The following is a 7,311-nucleotide window of genomic DNA, read 5'->3' as shown; positions in this document are numbered from 1 at the left end:
AAACAGGTGTTCATGTCCTGAAGAAGTTAAGGAGAAAACACAAGACTTTCACCCAGGAAACAGGTGTTCATGTCCTGGAAGAAATTAAGGAGAAAACACAAGACTTTCACCCAGGAAACAGGTGTTCATGTCCTGAAGAAGTTAAGGAGAAAACACAAGACTTTCACCCAGGAAACAGGTGTTCATGTCCTGAAGAAGTTAAGGAGAAAACACAAGACTTTCACCCAGGAAACAGGTGTTCATGTCCTGGAAGAAGTTAAGGAGAAAACACAAGACTTTCACCCAGGAAACAGGTGTTCATGTCCTGAAGAAGTTAAGGGGAAAACACAAGACTTTCACCCAGGAAAACAGGTGTTCATGTCCTGAAGAAGTTAAGGAGAAAACACAAGACTTTCACCCAGGAAACAGGTGTTCATGTCCTGAAGATGTTAAGGAGAAAACACAAGACTTTCACCCAGGAAACAGGTGTTCATGTCCTGAAGATGTTAAGGAGAAAACACAAGACTTTCACCCAGGAAACAGGTGTTCATGTCCTGGAGAAGTTAAGGAGAAAACACAAGACCTTCACCCAGGAAACAGGTGTTCATGTCCTGAAGAAGTTAAGGAGAAAACACAAGACTTTCACCCAGGAAACAGGTGTTCATGTCCTGAAGAAGTTAAGGAGAAAACACAAGACTTTCACCCAGGAAACAGGTGTTCATGTCCTGGAAGAAATTAAGGAGAAAACACAAGACTTTCACCCAGGAAACAGGTGTTCATGTCCTGAAGAAGTTAAGGAGAAAACACAAGACTTTCACCCAGGAAACAGGTGTTCATGTCCTGAAGAAGTTAAGGAGAAAACACAAGACTTTCACCCAGGAAACAGGTGTTCATGTCCTGGAAGAAGTTAAGGAGAAAACACAAGACTTTCACCCAGGAAACAGGTGTTCATGTCCTGGAGACATTAAGGAGAAAACACAAAACTTTCACCCAGGAAACAGGTGTTCATGTCCTGGAGAAGTTAAGGAGAAAACACAAGACCTTCACCCAGGAAAAAGGTGTTCATGTCCTGAAGAAGTTAAGGAGAAAACACAAGACCTTCACCCAGGAAACAGGTGTTCATGTCCTGAAGATGTTAAGGAGAAAACACAAGACTTTCACCCAGGAAACAGGTGTTCATGTCCTGGAGAAGTTAAGGGAAAACACAAGACTTTCACCCAGGAAACAGGTGTTCATGTCCTGAAGAAGTTAAGGAGAAAACACAAGACCTTCACCCCGGAAACAGGTGTTCATGTCCTGAAGAAGTTGAGGAGAAAACACAAGACTTTCACCCAGGAAACAGGTGTTCATGTCCTGAAGAAGTTAAGGAGAAAACACAAGACTTTCACCCAGGAAACAGGTGTTCATGTCCTGGAAGAAGTTAAGGAGAAAACACAAGACTTTCACCCAGGAAACAGGTGTTCATGTCCTGGAGACATTAAGGAGAAAACACAAAACTTTCACCCAGGAAACAGGTGTTCATGTCCTGGAGAAGTTAAGGAGAAAACACAAGACCTTCACCCAGGAAAAAGGTGTTCATGTCCTGAAGAAGTTAAGGAGAAAACACAAGACCTTCACCCAGGAAACAGGTGTTCATGTCCTGAAGATGTTAAGGAGAAAACACAAGACTTTCACCCAGGAAACAGGTGTTCATGTCCTGGAGAAGTTAAGGGGAAAACACAAGACTTTCACCCAGGAAACAGGTGTTCATGTCCTGAAGAAGTTAAGGAGAAAACACAAGACCTTCACCCAGGAAACAGGTGTTCATGTCCTGAAGAAGTTGAGGAGAAAACACAAGACTTTCACCCAGGAAACAGGTGTTCATGTCCTGAAGATGTTAAGGAGAAAACACAAGACCTTCACCCAGGAAACAGGTGTTCATGTCCTGAAGAAGTTAAGGAGAAAACACAAGACCTTCACCCAGGAAACAGGTGTTCATGTCCTGAAGAAGTTAAGGAGAAAACACCAGACCTTCACCCAGGAAACAGGTGTTCATGTCCTGGAAGAAGTTAAGGAGAAAACACAAGACTTTCACCCAGGAAACAGGTGTTCATGTCCTGGAGACATTAAGGAGAAAACACAAAACTTTCACCCAGGAAACAGGTGTTCATGTCCTGGAGAAGTTAAGGAGAAAACACAAGACCTTCACCCAGGAAAAAGGTGTTCATGTCCTGAAGAAGTTAAGGAGAAAACACAAGACCTTCACCCAGGAAACAGGTGTTCATGTCCTGAAGATGTTAAGGAGAAAACACAAGACTTTCACCCAGGAAACAGGTGTTCATGTCCTGGAGAAGTTAAGGGAAAAACACAAGACTTTCACCCAGGAAACAGGTGTTCATGTCCTGAAGAAGTTAAGGAGAAAACACAAGACCTTCACCCAGGAAACAGGTGTTCATGTCCTGAAGAAGTTGAGGAGAAAACACAAGACTTTCACCCAGGAAACAGGTGTTCATGTCCTGAAGAAGTTAAGGAGAAAACACAAGACCTTCACCCAGGAAACAGGTGTTCATGTCCTGAAGAAGTTAAGGAGAAAACACAAGACCTTCACCCAGGAAACAGGTGTTCATGTCCTGAAGAAGTTAAGGAGAAAACACAAGACCTTCACCCAGGAAACAGGTGTTCATGTCCTGGAAGAAGTTAAGGAGAAAACACAAGACTTTCACCCAGGAAACAGGTGTTCATGTCCTGAAGAAGTTAAGGAGAAAACACAAGACTTTCACCCAGGAAACAGGTGTTCATGTCCTGGAAGAAGTTAAGGAGAAAACACAAGACTTTCACTTTTACACTGTGTGTGTTACCTGTCCTGTAGTGTGTGTGTGTGTGTGTTACCTGTCCTGTGTGTGTGTGTGTGTGTGTGTGTGTGTGTGTGTGTTACCTGTCCCGTAGTGTGTGTGTGTGTGTGTGTGTGTGTGTGTGTGTGTGTGTGTGTGTGTTACCTGTCCCGTAGTGTGTGTGTGTGTGTGTGTGTGTGTGTGTGTGTGACCTGTCCTGTTGGTGATTGATGCATAAATACTAAAAAAAAACGTTTTAAACATTAATAATACGTGGAATCCATACGGATTTCACAGGGTACGAAGGAGACAGGTGTTCATGTCCCAGAGTCCTACTGAAGGAGACAGGTATTCATGTCCCAGAGTCCTGAACGAGACAGGTGTTCATGTCCCAGAGTCCTACTGAAGGAGACAGGTGTTCATGTCCCAGAGTCCTACTGAAGGAGACAGGTGTTCATGTCCCAGAGTCCTGAACGAGACAGGTGTTCATGTCCCAGAGTCCTGAAGGAGACAGGTGTTCATGTCCCAGAGTCCTACTGAAGGAGACAGGTGTTCATGTCCCAGAGTCCTGAACGAGACAGGTGTTCATGTCCCAGAGTCCTGAAGGAGACAGGTGTTCATGTCCCAGAGTCCTGAAGGAGACAGGTGTTCATGTCCCAGAGTCCTGAAGGAGACAGGTGTTCATGTCCCAGAGTCCTACTGAAGGAGACAGGTGTTCATGTCCCAGAGTCCTACTGAAGGAGACAGGTGTTCATGTCACAGAGTCCTACTGAAGGAGACAGGTGTTCATGTCACAGAGTCCTACTGAAGGAGACAGGTGTTCATGTCCCAGAGTCCTGAAGGAGACAGGTGTTCATGTCCCAGAGTCCTGAAGGAGACAGGTGTTCATGTCCCAGAGTCCTGAAGGAGACAGGTATTCATGTCCCAGAGTCCTGAAGGAGACAAGTGTTCATGTCCCAGAGTCCTGAAGGAGACAGGTGTTCATGTCCCAGAGTCCTACTGAAGGAGACAGGTGTTCATGTCACAGAGTCCTACTGAAGGAGACAGGTGTTCATGTCCCAGAGTCCTACTGAAGGAGACAGGTGTTCATGTCCCAGAGTCCTGAAGGAGACAGGTGTTCATGTCCCAGAGTCCTGAAGGAGACAGGTATTCATGTCCCAGAGTCCTGAAGGAGACAGGTGTTCATGTCCCAGAGTCCTGAAGGAGACAGGTGTTCATGTCACAGAGTCCTACTGAAGGAGACAGGTGTTCATGTCACAGAGTCCTACTGAAGGAGACAGGTGTTCATGTCCCAGAGTCCTACTGAAGGAGACAGGTGTTCATGTCACAGAGTCCTACTGAAGGAGACAGGTGTTCATGTCACAGAGTCCTACTGAAGGAGACAGGTGTTCATGTCCCAGAGTCCTGAAGGAGACAGGTGTTCATGTCACAGAGTCCTACTGAAGGAGACAAGTGTTCATGTCCCAGAGTCCTGAAGGAGACAGGTGTTCATGTCCCAGAGTCCTACTGAAGGAGACAGGTGTTCATGTCACAGAGTCCTACTGAAGGAGACAGGTGTTCATGTCCCAGAGTCCTACTGAAGGAGACAGGTGTTCATGTCCCAGAGTCCTGAAGGAGACAGGTGTTCATGTCCCAGAGTCCTGAAGGAGACAGGTATTCATGTCCCAGAGTCCTGAAGGAGACAGGTGTTCATGTCCCAGAGTCCTGAAGGAGACAGGTGTTCATGTCACAGAGTCCTACTGAAGGAGACAGGTGTTCATGTCACAGAGTCCTACTGAAGGAGACAGGTGTTCATGTCCCAGAGTCCTACTGAAGGAGACAGGTGTTCATGTCACAGAGTCCTACTGAAGGAGACAGGTGTTCATGTCACAGAGTCCTACTGAAGGAGACAGGTGTTCATGTCCCAGAGTCCTGAAGGAGACAGGTGTTCATGTCACAGAGTCCTACTGAAGGAGACAGGTGTTCATGTCACAGAGTCCTACTGAAGGAGACAGGTGTTCATGTCACAGAGTCCTACTGAAGGAGACAGGTGTTCATGTCCCAGAGTCCTACTGAAGGAGACAGGTGTTCATGTCCCAGAGTCCTACTGAAGGAGACAGGTGTTTTAACCCAGACTATAGGGTTTTTAGCGTTCCCATTAACTCCTAACTAAAGGCCGTCCCGTGTGTTTAAAGATGGACATTAATGAACCAGAGTCCAGATGTGTGAGCTCTCTGAGTGTGTCTGATTGTTTTCTCATCAGGACCATAATCTGATGGAGAAAGTTTTTTCCCGACAGCAGCAGCAGCCGCAGGATTTCACTTCTCATCAGATGCTTTTCCACACTTCATCGCAGAGTGCAACTCTCCAATCTTAAAGCACTGAAGATTAAAAAGGGGAATTACAACATAATCTTAAATAATCCAAACGGCACGGACACTCGAGTGCAGAGTTATTCTGAGGTCTGACAACGCTGTCGATCAACACCCGGATTAGGGCTAAAATTAGCACGGAAATGTGCTGTTAATTTGTGGCCGTCGGCTCGCGGAGATGATTAAAGCTGGCTGAGATAACGCTGTGATTAAACACACAATGCTCCGTCTGAAGACGCTGACAGGAAGCTCCGCGTGGAGATTAGAAAATAAAGTCTTTATATTACAGCGCACGGTGGCCGTGAGGGGACAAACTGACCTCCATACATCACAGGGTTTTAACCCCCCGTTGTCCTTGACGGAGTGCTGATTGGGCCGCATTTCTTCGTCCGAGCCAGACCCGAGCCCGACAGAGCAGTAACCGAGCCAGGCCGAGCCAGGCCGAGCCAGGCCCGAGCCCGACAGAGCAGTAACCGAGCCAGGCCAAGCCAGGCCGAGCCAGGCCCGAGCCCGACAGAGCAGTAACCGAGCCAGGCCGAGCCAGGCCCGAGCCAGACCCGAGCCCGACAGAGCAGTAACCGAGCCAGGCCCGAGCCCGAGAGAGCAGTAACCGAGCCAGGCCGAGCCAGGCCGAGCCAGACCCGAGCCCGACAGAGCAGTAACCGAGCCAGGCCGAGCCAGGCCGAGCCAGACCCGAGCCCGAGAGAGCAGTAACCGAGCCAGGCCGAGCCAGGCCCGAGCCCGACAGAGCAGTAACCGAGCCAGGCCGAGCCAGGCCCGAGCCCGACAGAGCAGTAACCGAGCCAGGCCCGAGCCCGAGAGCAGTAACCCGAGCCAGGCCGGCCAGGCCCGAGCCCGACAGAGCAGTAACCGAGCCAGGCCCGAGCCCGATAGAGCAGTAACCGAGCCAGGCCGAGCCAGGCCCGAGTCCGACAGAGCAGTAACCGAGCCAGGCCCGAGCCCGAGAGAGCAGTAACCGAGCCAGGCCGAGCCAGGCGAGCCAGGCCCGAGCCCGAGAGAGCAGTAACCGAGCCAGGCCGAGCCAGGCCCGAGCCCGACAGAGCAGTAACCGAGCCAGGCCCGAGTCCGATAGCTGAAATCTACTTTTGTTCTCATGCTAATGACCCATGTCCGTGTGTGTGTGTGTGTGTGTGTGTGTGTGTGTGTGTGTGTGTGTGTGTGTGTGTGTGTGTGTGAGAGCTTGTATTAATCAGCTGTAGGAAGGCTTTCAGAAATGTCAACAGATGAGGTCATCAGCTCACACGGGAAAACAAGCGCACATTAACACAGGCGCTGCCTACATGATCAGCTGTTTATATTTACAATGTTCAATGTTCTTATAGCGCCGATGTGACCGAGCCCGACCAGAACCCCAACATCATTCCTAAATATCTGTCTGAACCAGGCCCGGCCAGTCGGGTAGCCATCCTCTAGCACACACACACACACACACACACACACACACACTACACACACACACACACACACACACACACACACACACACAGGACAAGTCTCACACACACACACACACACACACACACACACACTACAGGACAAGTCTCACACACACACACACACACACACACACACAGGTCTCACACACACACACACACACACACACACACACACACTACAGGACAAGTCTCACACACACACACACACACACACACACACACACACACAGGTCTCACACACACACACACACACACACACACAGGACAGGTCTCACACACACACACACACACACACACACACACTACAGGACAGGTCTCACACACACACACACACACACACACACACACACACACAGGACACACACTCACACACACAGGTCTCACACACACACACACACACACACACACACACACACACACTACAGGACAGGTCTCTCACACACACACACACACACACACACACACACACACACACACACACACACACTCACTCTCTCACACACACACACACACACACACACACACACACACTCACACACACTCACACACACACACACACACACACACACACACACTACAGGACAGGTCTCACACACACACACACACACACACACACACACACACACACACACACACACACACACACACACACTACAGGACAGGTCTCACACACACACACACACACACACACACAGTACAGGACAGGTCTCACAC

This window comes from Perca flavescens, chromosome 11 (assembly GCF_004354835.1).
Source record: "Perca flavescens isolate YP-PL-M2 chromosome 11, PFLA_1.0, whole genome shotgun sequence".
Lineage (NCBI taxonomy): Eukaryota > Metazoa > Chordata > Actinopteri > Perciformes > Percidae > Perca > Perca flavescens.
The sequence above is the reverse complement of the archived record's forward strand: the minus strand, read 5'-3'. Positions refer to the sequence as shown.